The sequence below is a fragment of the Syzygium oleosum genome, unplaced genomic scaffold, assembly GCF_021117445.2.
Source record: "Syzygium oleosum isolate NSW1041296 unplaced genomic scaffold, Sole_v2.1 Sole_v2.16, whole genome shotgun sequence".
NCBI classification, from domain to species: domain Eukaryota; kingdom Viridiplantae; phylum Streptophyta; class Magnoliopsida; order Myrtales; family Myrtaceae; genus Syzygium; species Syzygium oleosum.
Window position 1 is genome coordinate 684,291 of NW_026607500.1, and position 12,281 is coordinate 696,571.

The window sequence follows — 12,281 nt, forward strand, 5'->3', positions numbered from 1 at the left end:
GTGGAAAGGTTATTGTTATCCTTGTTAGTCTCAGTAAGCTGTCATATAAAGACTTTAAGAAGGATATAGAGGAACAGTTGCAATGCAAAATAAGGAAATTACATTATCAAGCACCTAGTAAGAGTCTTAAGGATGGCTTGAGATATCTACATGATGATAGTGGTGTGAGGAATCTTTTTTATCATTATCTTCATGGTAGTGATGTTTATGTGTATGCTGAATATAATGGCAGTGAAGATGAGCAAGCAGTGTTAGAAGCTGGTGCTGAAACCCAGGCTAGTGATAGAGTTGTTTTAGAAGGAGATGTGAGAGCAGAGGAGACCGAGGCTTCGCATATATATGTTGTGTTAAAATTATTTGACCAACTTGAGAGCACTGGTGGCTTATCTGATGGTGAAGATACACTGCCCGAAGAATCGACTAGAATAAGCCTGGGCTCTTGGGAAATTACACTGTCGAGTGACGAAGATGAGGAAACGTTAGTGCATACCATTTGCACAAGTGATGTTGATGATGAGGACATTGCACAAGCAAGGGAAGAAGTGAGGGCATTTCAGTAAAGGAGAAAAGTACAATTTGGGGTGATGAATAAGGGCATTTCATTCAACAGAGACGAAGGAGCTCATGCGGCTGATGGTGATGATTCTGATAATGAGGAAAATAGGCATGATGATGGCAATAGCTCGGAGCATGATAATGATGAAGATGGTGTAGTGCAGCATAGAAGTACAAGTCAGTATCCTTCTTATGATTCAACAGGTATATCTCCTGCCTTTTGCGTATCGATGAATTTTGATAAAGCTAAGCATTTTAGAGATGTTATTATCAGGTACTCCATCACTCAACAGAGAAATGTTAAATTCACTAGAAATACCAAGAATTTTATTAGAGTGAAGTGTGCACAAGACAATTGTCCATAGAAAATATACGGTGCATTGAGTAAGAAGAGTGGCTCATTCCAAATCCGGTCACTCCAGGAGGAGCATAACTGCGGTATTGTATTTGATAATAAAAGAGTGACTAGTGTGTGGTTGGCCAAACACTTCTTCAACACCATCAAGGCAATGCTAGAAATTAAGACTCCTCAATTGAAACAGCTAGTGAAAGAGTAGCTAGGTATTAATGTGTCTAAAAATCAGTGCAAAAGGGCTAAGTACAAGGTAATGAGTACATTGCTAAGTACCTACATGGAAGAATATGTAGAGATCTGGAACTACACTAGGGAATGTAAGCTTCAGAATCCACCTAGTAGAATTTATGTAGAAGTTGTGGAGAAGCCTTTGCTTGATCATGGGACACAGTTTTGTAGGATGTATATATGCTTTGATGCATGTAGAACTGGATTCTTAGCTAGCTATAGAAAAGTGATAGGGTTAGATGGGTGTTTTATGAAAGGATTATGTAAATGAGAGTTATTGGCTGCGGTTAGGAGAGATGAAAACAACAAAATGTTTCCAATTGCTTGGGCTGTGGTGAAGGTTGAGAACAAGGACAATTGGTCCTGATTTCTGAAAAATTTAATGGCTAATCTTGAAATAACTGATGGAAGAGGTTGGGCATTCATGAGTGACCAACAAAAGATAATGTCATTGAATTATTAGCTTTCTAATATCATTCATGTAGCTTACAAATGTTTGCGGGTTTTACAGGGACTTGTTCCAGCGATAGCTAAGTTGATGCAATTCGTTGAGCATAGAATGCGTGCTTGCCATAAATATGCCAACTGGGCAAAGAAGTACAAAAGAGATCAACTGCAAAGGCAATTTTCGCTAATTGCAAAGAGCACGAATATGGTAGATTTCAGAATTCACAAAAGAAGCTCTAAATGCCTTGTCAATTGAAGCTTGTGAAGCATTGTTCCAAACCGAAGCAAAGCATTGGTGTAGAGCCTTCTTCAATGAAAAATTCAAGTACGATACCGTTGACAACAACCTTTGCGAGACTTTCAACGGCAGGATTATAGGAGTCAAGTGCAAATCAATTATCAGTATGCTTGATGACATTAGAGTTATGGTTATGACGAGGCTGCAAAGACAGAGAGATGAATGTTCAAAGTGGCCTAGACATTGTGGGCCTAGGACTATAAAAAAATTGGATGACAATATTGCTCCTAGTAGGTTCTATCATCCAATTTGGAATGGGGACGATGGATACAAGATCATAAATAACGGTGACAAATATGTTGTCCATTTGGATAGAAAAAAGTGTTCTTGTCGAGCATGGCAATTGGCTGGAATACCTTATTCACATGCCATTTGCGCAATCTAGTCGAAGCAACTCAATTTAGAGGATTATGTAGAGGACTGTTACAAAAAAAGCAAGTGTCTTGCTGCATACCAATTCATGATGCAGCTTCTGAGAAGTTGTAAGTTTTGGGACAAAACAAATCATCAACCCCCAGAACCTCTACCACTGAAGAAGCAAGTTGGCATGCTTAAAAAGAAAAGGAGGATAGAGGAAATTGAGACTACTAGTAACAGAATGAGTAGGGCTGGTGGAATAATTCGATGCTCACACTATCATAGGGAAGGGCACAACAAGACTAGTTGTCCAACTAAGAAGTAGCAACAATAGTAGCAGGAGACAATAGAGGCCAATGATGCAAGGGCATGTCATGGCAACTCAAAAAGCAATGATGTGGGACCAACTACAATGCCAACTCAGTCCAATAGTGTAAAACATAGGAGTAAATTTCAAGTAAGCTATTTGTTATGGTCATTGCCATTATATGTACTTCTTGGTGCATTAACTTCATTATGTTATGTCACTTTGTAGGTTAGAAAAAGAGCAATTGAAGAGGTTTTTGAAAGTTTTGCACCACAACATACACATGATGCAATTGGGAAAAGGCGAAGGGAATATGGCTATGGGTTATTTGCAGACATGAATACCAGCATGACGGTTTTGAATGTCAGTTTTTTAGGCGTTATGCATTTGATGTATGTCATTTGATTGATATGGTAACTAATCAAGTTTTTATATGTTGTAACTTGGGAGAAGTTCCGAGGTGTTGATATCTCAAGGAGGACCAAGTCAAGAATTGGCTGCATCTACAAGAAGAAGCCAAGGGCAAGCACTGATAAACCGAGCAATGGTAACTCGAGCATAATCGAAAAAACAGCAACCAATGGCAGCTCCAAAACAGAGGGTAGATAGGGCAGCTCAAAAACAAGCACCTAAAAAGGCCTAGCTCCATCTCTATTGAATGATCCTAAAATTGTCAATATACATCAATCTCAACCTACCGCCATAGTGCCAAGACTAATCACTGAAAGTTCAATAGGAGGCAACACCAAAACACATGAAGCTGTAAAGAAAAGAATGGATCCTCCAAAAGATAAGACAGTGGGAAAACGAACATGAGTGAAGGATGTGCCTAGAGTTCTAGTTTAGAAGAGTGCAAGAATCATGAATAATTTCAAAAGCCCATCGAAGAAAAAAGGAAGTGACCAGGTTGTTGAGCTTGACTGATGGGATGAGACCGTCTATTTATATTTGTTGTTAGGTGTCAAAGTCTGTTTAGGATTTTGTTGTTAGGCATTTGAGATTATTGCTACATTTTGGATGGTAATGTGTTTAGCAACAATGTTGTTAGGTGTTTGATTATCTATTGCTGCATTTTGGTTGGAGATGTGCTTGGCAACAATGTTGTTGTTTGGATATTGAATGTAAGAACATCAATGTTGATGTAAAAGAATATGATTTTCCTGGTGCAATGATTACGTTTTTATGTTTGGTGTAAATACGGTACTATTTGGTGTTAACCCATGCCAAGGCTGATAGCATATGTGGAATAATACTTCTTTTGTACATTGTTACAAGATGGCAAGAATCAGATAATTTTGCTTAAGCTATACCGGATGTGGTTAAGAAAAGTGAAACTAATAGTTTACTTATTAAAAAAATGGGTTAATTCCAAAAAAAAGCACCAATTTTAGGTCGAGGGACAATTCTGGCCCGAACTTTTTTTTGTCCCATAAAAAAGCACCAACTTTAGGTCGAGGGACAATTCTGGCCCGAACTTTTTTTTGTCTCGTAAAAAAGCACCAACTTTCATTTAAATCCCAAATTTGGCCCCCCATTGACTTTATGTCTGAAGTTAACCTTGTTTGAGAAAAAAAGTTATGGTGGTGAGCCTGGCGAATCTCTTCCACGGCGTCTGTCGATGGACGGTAGTCTACAGCTTCAGATTACGACAAAACGACGAAGTTTGGCAAAAAAGATTCAATCTAGAGATATTTTTGACTTGCCGGTGAAGTGAATGAGACAAACAGTTTCACCGTTATTCTTCAAGCTGTGGTTCAGAGAATAAGACAATGAATAATGCTTTAAATCGAGTCAGCAAGTCACGTGGATTTATTGCTAAGGTGGAATAGTCAAGTTGGAAAATCAATGGTTTTAAGTCAATAAGGGCCAGATTTGGGATTTAAGTGAAAGTTGGTGCTTTTTTACGAGACAAAAAAAAGTTCGGGCCAGAATTGTCCCTCGACCTAAAGTTGTTGCTTTTTTACGGGACAAAAAAAAGTTCGGGCCATAATTGTCCCTCGACCTAAAGTTGATGCTTTTTTATGGAACAAAAAAAAGTTCGGGCCAAAATTGTCCTTCGACCTAAAGTTGGTGCATTTTTTTGGAATTAACCCTTAAAAAAATTGAGGAACTTAAGTAGTCACTTTTAAAAAGTTAAGGAACCTAAGTTGTAACTTTTAAAAAGTTAATGAACCAAAGTGCTGTCGCGCCGCGCTTTTTGGGGCTTTCGGGAATTGCGCGCTAAGAAGGTATTTCCGTGTAAGGGTCTCTCCCAGACCATACCTCACGTGACAGTAAAAGGTAATTTCCTATTTAATCTAGGTTTGTGATTTTGGAGTCGCCACTAGTCATTATTGGTAGGTAGACTAGAAACCTAATCGAGGTACGGGAGAAATACCACGATTTTACGAATCAGAGATTCTAAGTACAGGGACTTGATTACGTTATTGATCTCAAATCGAGATCCCTAATGCCTTTTCGGTACCTAAGAACGATACGATGTCTAACGTGTCATGCAAATTTCCGAGACTTACCTACTAATTCTATCCATTCTAAACGCAGGAAAAACCAAACAAGTATTAAATGTACAATCAATGTCAATCAAATCAATCAATCCTAAGTGGTCTCTAAAAATAAAAATCAATCAAAACATCCAAATCCTAATGAAGCTCTAGCAGCTTATTCATTTCATGATTTACATTTTTTTGGGTTTTAGGGTTTTTTAGGGGTTATAACCCCTTAATTTGGGATTTTCTAAAAATGCCACTTGGACACTTCCAAAAATTCAAATCTCATTTTTTATGGTTGGCCACGGTGTTTTTGGACTATTCTGTGAATTTTTAAGATTTTTGAATTTTTTTGAATTTTTTTATTTTTTTGATTTTTTTTATTAACCGAGAATTGATTTTTTTATGATTTTCTGAAAATTTTTATGAATTTTCCAATTTTTCAATTTTTTTATTGATTTTCTAAATTTTTCACATTTTTTATTTGTATTTTTTGAATTTTTTGAATTTTTATGAATTTTCTGAAATTTTTTAGAATTTTTATAAATTTTCTAATTTTTTGTGAATTATCTGTTTTTCTGAATTTTTTTTTTATTTTCCAAAATTTTTTATATTTTCTAAATTTTAAATTCTTCTGAATTTTTTTTTGCTTTTTTATGTTTTTATGAGTTTTTACGAATTTTTTAGATTTTTAGATTTTTTCATTATTTATTATATTTTTTAAATTTCCTGCCGAAGTGGTGAACCGGACCGGCCCGGTTCAACCGGATTCAGTTGAGCCGAACCGGGCCTCGCCGGCGTCAGCACCGATCACTTCCTCCCGACGAGCACGACGCCAGAAACGGTGCCGTTTTTGGCCCTCTTCACTGGAACATTCGGTCCAACAGGTGGTGGGCATGGATCTAAGCTTGTTGTTTTCGAGGCCGCCGATTTGAGCTCGTCGCCGACGAGCCTCCGGCGACCTTTTGGCCATTCCGTTTAATCCACGATAAATTCCATATTACCTATTACCAATCTAGCCTAATCGTAGTGCCGTCGGATGTTCGCCGGCTGGCTAAAAATCAGTCTAAACAACCTAACTTGTAAACTGTTCCAACATGGATTTTCTAGAATACAAACCTTGATCCCAATCGCCCTAGCCGTCTAGATCGATCCCAATCAACATAAAATCAACAAACAAAGTCGAGGGAGTCTAACTTGGACGGCCTACGGCCGAAATGAAGCTCCGGCGAGGACCTCCGAACTCCGGCGAGATGGTTCATGGGGGTGGCTGACTCGGTTTGTGTGTTTTTAATGCCCAAAATGCAATCAAACAACACAAAAAATGATTAGAAACATGTTTTAGGTATCAAAGAACTCAGATTTGCGAAAGAGAACGCATGATCAGCAAGATTGAACTCAAGTTTGCTATTTCTCAAATCTGGAAATCCGTGACTATGAGCGATGTTTACCTGCTTCGTTCGATGATCAGGAGGAATCGCCGAGCTGATCCACACCTATGGAGTCGTTCCTTGATACTTGAGCTTCAACCTGGTGGTCTTGGATTCACAGAATGAGCTTTGGATGCTCCGGACCAACACGATTTTTAGAGCTTCGCGATTAGACTTTTTCCGGTCACCCGAGGAGGAGATCTCCTTGAATGATCAATTTGCCGGCGCTGTTCAATCGGCCGGCGCCGATCACTCGATCTAGGGATCTCTACTCCTCTCTCTCTCTAAAATTTACTTTGTTTCTCTCTCTTCTCTCCCTCTGGCATTTCGTCGAATACCTCTTCTTCAATGTTCAGTTTTTTCTTCGTTTTTGTTGATCCATTTTTCCCGCCTCTAGATCGTTAGAACCGACTTCCGATCGGTTATAACTGATCTCCGATAACAGCTGGAGATTCTCCAGCTGTCATTCAGGTCAAACACGTGCCTATTTGATCGGATAAGATTGGCGAAGTGGAGGGTTTGAAACGTTTTTTTTTTTTCAGGGCTTAATATGACTCAGGTGAGTCAAGCGAATAATACAACCAACCCGGGTCCGGTTGGGTTGACCCGGTCGACCTGGCAGACCCGGGTCGGTCTAAATTCGCCAATTAAGCTCAATTTTGACTCAATTTTCAGAATTAAACCCCAAAATTGAATTGCCCATCACATTCCGAACCCAAATATATGATTTTCCCCAATTTTGTTATAATTGTGTTCAAGATTTTCACATTTTTGTATTTGGGTTAAGAGGGTTTTGTTCAATTTGATGCCCTAATGACCTGATTAGGAAAAATTGATGCCAAAATTGAATTGCCCACATCTGATTAACCCTAGAAATGATGGTCTCATATTTCGACAATTTCATATTGGGCATGATTCCCAATTTGGGTTCAAAATTCTTAATTTTCAATTGAATTTTAGGGATTTTTTATTTTTATATCAAATTGTGCAATTGGACCAACCATTATGTAATTCAAGGTGCCAGAATCATTTGTTGTGAAGACACTATGACTTAAAAATGACTAGAAAAAATTTAATTGCATTTTTGGTTCAATTCTAGTTTAATTTTGCCCAATTTTGGGAAAAACATATACCCGATTGAGATTTTTCAAAATTGATGATGTATTCATGAAATTGGATTTAAAATAAGACTAATGACTATTTTTATGGAATTTTCTGATCCCATTTGCTATTTTTCTTGATTTGCTCACTTATTTTGACTAAAAGAAATTAAGGAAAAATGCAGGAAAATGCTAAAAAATTATTTTTTGGTTAAGAAATAGGTTTCTAGGCTTGGCCAAGATTCCTAGTCCTAATTTTGAGATTTTCAAAAATATGGAAAAAATTAGCTAAAAATTAAGTGTTAACAGCAGCCCCTCTTTGAGATTGAGCTCGTTAAAGATTGATCTCAAAGACAAAGTGACATCTGAATTTTTATTCGATTCACTGAACAAGTTAAGACAGAAATTTCACAAAAACTGATTAGGTTTTCTTTTCAAGATGTATTTAAAAAGGTTCTTAATGATTTGAGGGAGAGAAACTTACCTGTTTGTGAGCATCTCTTTGCTGTTTGTCCAAGGGCATGAATCGATGGTGGTGATGATTATGATGGTTATACGGATTTCGTGGTTTAAGGACGAATCCACGAACCATGAACACCCGAGGCTCCTTGCTTGAGGATTTGGAAATTTGCCTAGTGGTTCCTCACCAGTAGGACTTTGAATTTGCCTAGGTGCTCCTCGCCTGTAGGACTTTGGATTTGCCTAGTGGTTCCTCACCAGCAGGACTTTGGATTTTGCCTAGGGGCTCCTCGCCTGTAGGACTTGAATTTGTATAGTGGTTCCTCACCAGTAGGACTTTGAATTTGCCTAGGGGCTCCTCGCCTGTAGGACTTGAATTTGCCTAGGGGCTCCTCGCCTGTAGGACTTGAATTTGCCTAGTGGTTCCTCACTAGTAGGACTTTAAATTTGCCTAGGGGCTCCTCACCTGTAGGACTTTGAATTTGCCTAGAGGCTCCTTGCTTGTAGGACTTTGAATTTGTCTAGGGGCTCTTCGCCTGTAGGACTAGAATTTGTCTAGTGGTTCCTCACTAGTAGGACTTTAAATTTGCCTAAGGGCTCCTCGCCTGTAGGACTTTGAATTTGCCTAGGGGCTCCTCGCCTGTAGGACTTGAATTTTCCTAGGGGCTGCTCGCCTGTAGGACTTTGGATTTTGCCTAGGGGCTCCTCGCCTGTAGGACTTGAATTTGCCTAGTGGTTCCTCACTAGTAAGACTTTGAATTTTCCTAGGGGCTCCTCGCCTGTAGAACTTGAATTTGCCTAGTGGTTCCTCCCCAGTAGGACTTTGAATTTGCCTAGTGGTTCCTCACCAGTAGGACTTTGAATTTGCCTAGGGGCTCCTCCACTGTAGGACTTGAATTTGCCTAGGGGCTCCTCGCCAGTAGGACTTTGAATTTGCCTAGTGGCTCCTCGCATGTAGGACTTTGAATTTGCCTAGGGGCTCCTCGCCAGTAGGACTTTGAATTTGCCTAGTGGCTCCTCGCTAGTAAGACTTTGGATTTGCCTAGTGGCTCCTCGCATGTAGGACTTTGAATTTGCCTAAGGGCTCCTCGCCAGTAGGACTTTGAATTTGCCTAGTGGCTCCTCGCTAGTAGGACTTTGGATTTGCCTAGGGGCTCCTCGCCTATAGGATTTTGGATTTGCCTAGGGGCTCCTCGCCTGTAGAATTTTGATTTGCCTAGGGGCTCCTCGCCCGTAGGACTTTGAATTTGCCTAGGGGCTCCTCGCCTGTAGGACTTGAATTTGCCTAGGGGCTCCTTGTCGCGCCGCGCTTTCTTTCTTTGGGGCTTTTCGGGATTTGTGCGCTAAGGAGGTATTTCCGTGTAAGGGTCTCTCCCATACCATACCTCACGTGACAGTGGAAGGGGATTTCTTATTTAGTCTAGGTTTGTGATTTTGGAGTCGCCACTAGTCATTATTGTTGGTAGACTAGAAATCTAATCGAGATACGGGAGAAATACCACGATTCTACGAACCAAAGATTCTGAGTACGGGGACTTGGTTACGTTATTGATCCCAAATCGAGATCCCTGACGCCCTTTCGGTACCTAAGAACGGTATGATGTCTAACGTGTCATGCGAATTTTCGAGGCTTACCCATTAATCCTATCCGTTCTAATCGCAGGAGAAACCAAACAAGTATTAAACACACAATCGAAGTCAATCAAGTCAATCAATCCTAAGTGGCCTATAAAACGAAAATCATTCAAAACACCCCAAACCCTAATGAAGCTCTAGAAGCTTGTTTATTTCATGATTTACACATTTTTTTAGGGTTTTAGGGTTTTTTTAGGGGTTATAACCCCCGAATTTGGAATTTTCTAAAAATGTCAATTGGGCACTTCCGAAAATTCAAATTTCACTTTTTATGGTTGGCCACAATATTTTTGGACCATTCTGTGAATTTTCAAAATTTTTTATTTTTTTTTCGAAAAAATTATTAACCGACAATTGATTTTTTTATGATTTTCTGAAAATTTTTTATGAATTTTCCAATTTTTCAATTTTTTTATTGATTTTCTTATTTTTTTTATTTTTTATTTGTATTTTCTGAATTTTCTGAATTCTTATGAATTTGCCGAAATTTTTTTGAATTTTTTTGAATTTTCTATTTTTTTTTTTATGAATTTTCTGTTTTTTTTTCTGAATTTATTTATTTATTTTTTTGGACTTTCCCGCCGGGAAACGAACTGGACCGGCCCGGTTAGACCCGGTTCGGCCAAGCCGAACCGGGCGTCGCTGGCCGTCTTCTCCGGCAGGCACAGTGCCGTTTTGGCACCGTTTCGGGCCTTCTTCACTGAGGCATTTTCACAAACAGTTGGTGGGCACTGTTCTGAGTTCAAGGTTTTCGAGGCCACCGGTTTGAGCTCGTCGCCGACGAGCCTCGGGCGACCTTTTGACCATTTCTTTTGATCCATTACCAAGCTCATACGTTCTAATACTGATCCAGCCTAATCAGAGTGCCGCCGGACGTTCGCAGGCCGGCGAAAAATCGGTCTAAATGACCTAACTTGTAAACTGTTCTAACATAAACTTCCCATAATGCCAACCCTAATTCTAACCGCCCTAGCCGCCTATCTCGATCAAAACATGTATCAAATCATCACACAAGGTAAGGGAATGCTAACTTGATTGGCCTATGGCCACAGTGATGCTCCGGCGAGGACCTCCGAGCTCCGGCGAAGTGATTTTCATGCATGGCCGACTCGGTTTATGCATATTTTCAATCAACAATGCAATCAAATGATACAAAATGTGATTAGAAACTAGTAATGAACATCAAAATGTCAAGATTCATCTATGAAATCACACAAACATGCATATCGAGGTTGAAACCAAATTCTGGAAAATTTTGAAAAAAATGACCGTGAGCCGATTTTACCTTCTTCGTCCGATGATCAAACGAAATTGTTGAAGTGATCCGCACCTATAGTGTTGTTCCTTGACACTTGTACTTCACTCTAGTAGCTTCTAATTCGCCGGAATAGGTCTCGGTGCGCCGAACGGAGCTCATTTTCAGGCCTTCCGAACCAGTTTCCGTTGTGGTTCGCCCGAGGAGGAGATCCTCCCTAGACGGTCGATTTGCCGGCGCCGTTTAATCGACCGGCACCGATCACTCGACCTGGGGATCTCCACTCCTCTCTCTCTCTCTAGATTTCAAGCTTTTCCTCTCTGTTTCTCTCTCTTCTCTTCGGCCTTTTGTCAAACAGGTCCCTCGCAATGTTCAGTTTTTTTCCCATTTTTGTTGATCGGTTTTTTCCCACCCAAAGTTCGTTCCACCGACCTCCGATCGGTTAAAATGATTATCTGGTGCCAGCTAGATATTTTCCAGCTGGCCAAATCGATTAAAACGTGCTAAATTTCCCACACTAAATCGGCAAAGTCTCGGGCGAGAGTTGGTTTTTTTTGGGTTTAGTGCGTTTCGGGCAAGCTGGGTGAAGAAGACAACCTATCTGGGTCGGGTCGGGTTGACCCGGTGACTCGACAGGCCCGGGTTGGTCTAAATTCTCAAATTCGACCCGATTTTAACCCAATTTTCCAAATTTAATCCCAAAATTGAACTCCCCATCATATTCCGAACCCAAATATATAATTTTCCCCAATTTGTATTATAATCGTGTCCAAGATTTTCTCATTTTTGTATTCGGGTTAAAAGGGTTTTGTTCGATTTGATGTCCTAATGACCTGATTAGGAAAAATTGATGCCAAAATTGGATTACCCACACCTGATTAACCTTAGAAATGAGAGTCTCATATTTCGACAATTTCATATTGGGTACGATTCCCAATTTGGGTTCAAAATTCTTAATTTTCAATCGAAATTTTTGGGATTTTTTATTTTTATGTCAAATTATGCAATTAGACCAACCATTATGCAATTCAAGGTCCTAGAATCATTTGTTGTGAAGACACTATGACTTAAAAATGACTAGAAAAATTTAATTGCATTTTTGGTTCAATTCTAGTTTAATTTTGCCCAATTTTGGGAAAAACATATACCCAATTGAGATTTTTCAAAATTGATGATGTATTCATGAAATTGAATTTAAAATAAGACTAATAACTATTTTTATGGAATTTTCTGATTCCATTTGCTATTTTTCTTGATTTTCTCAATTATTTTGAGTAAAAGAAATTAAGGAAAAATGCAGAAAAATGCTAAAAAATTATTTTTTGGTTTAGAAATAGGTTTCTAGGCTTGGCCAAGATTCCTAGTCCTA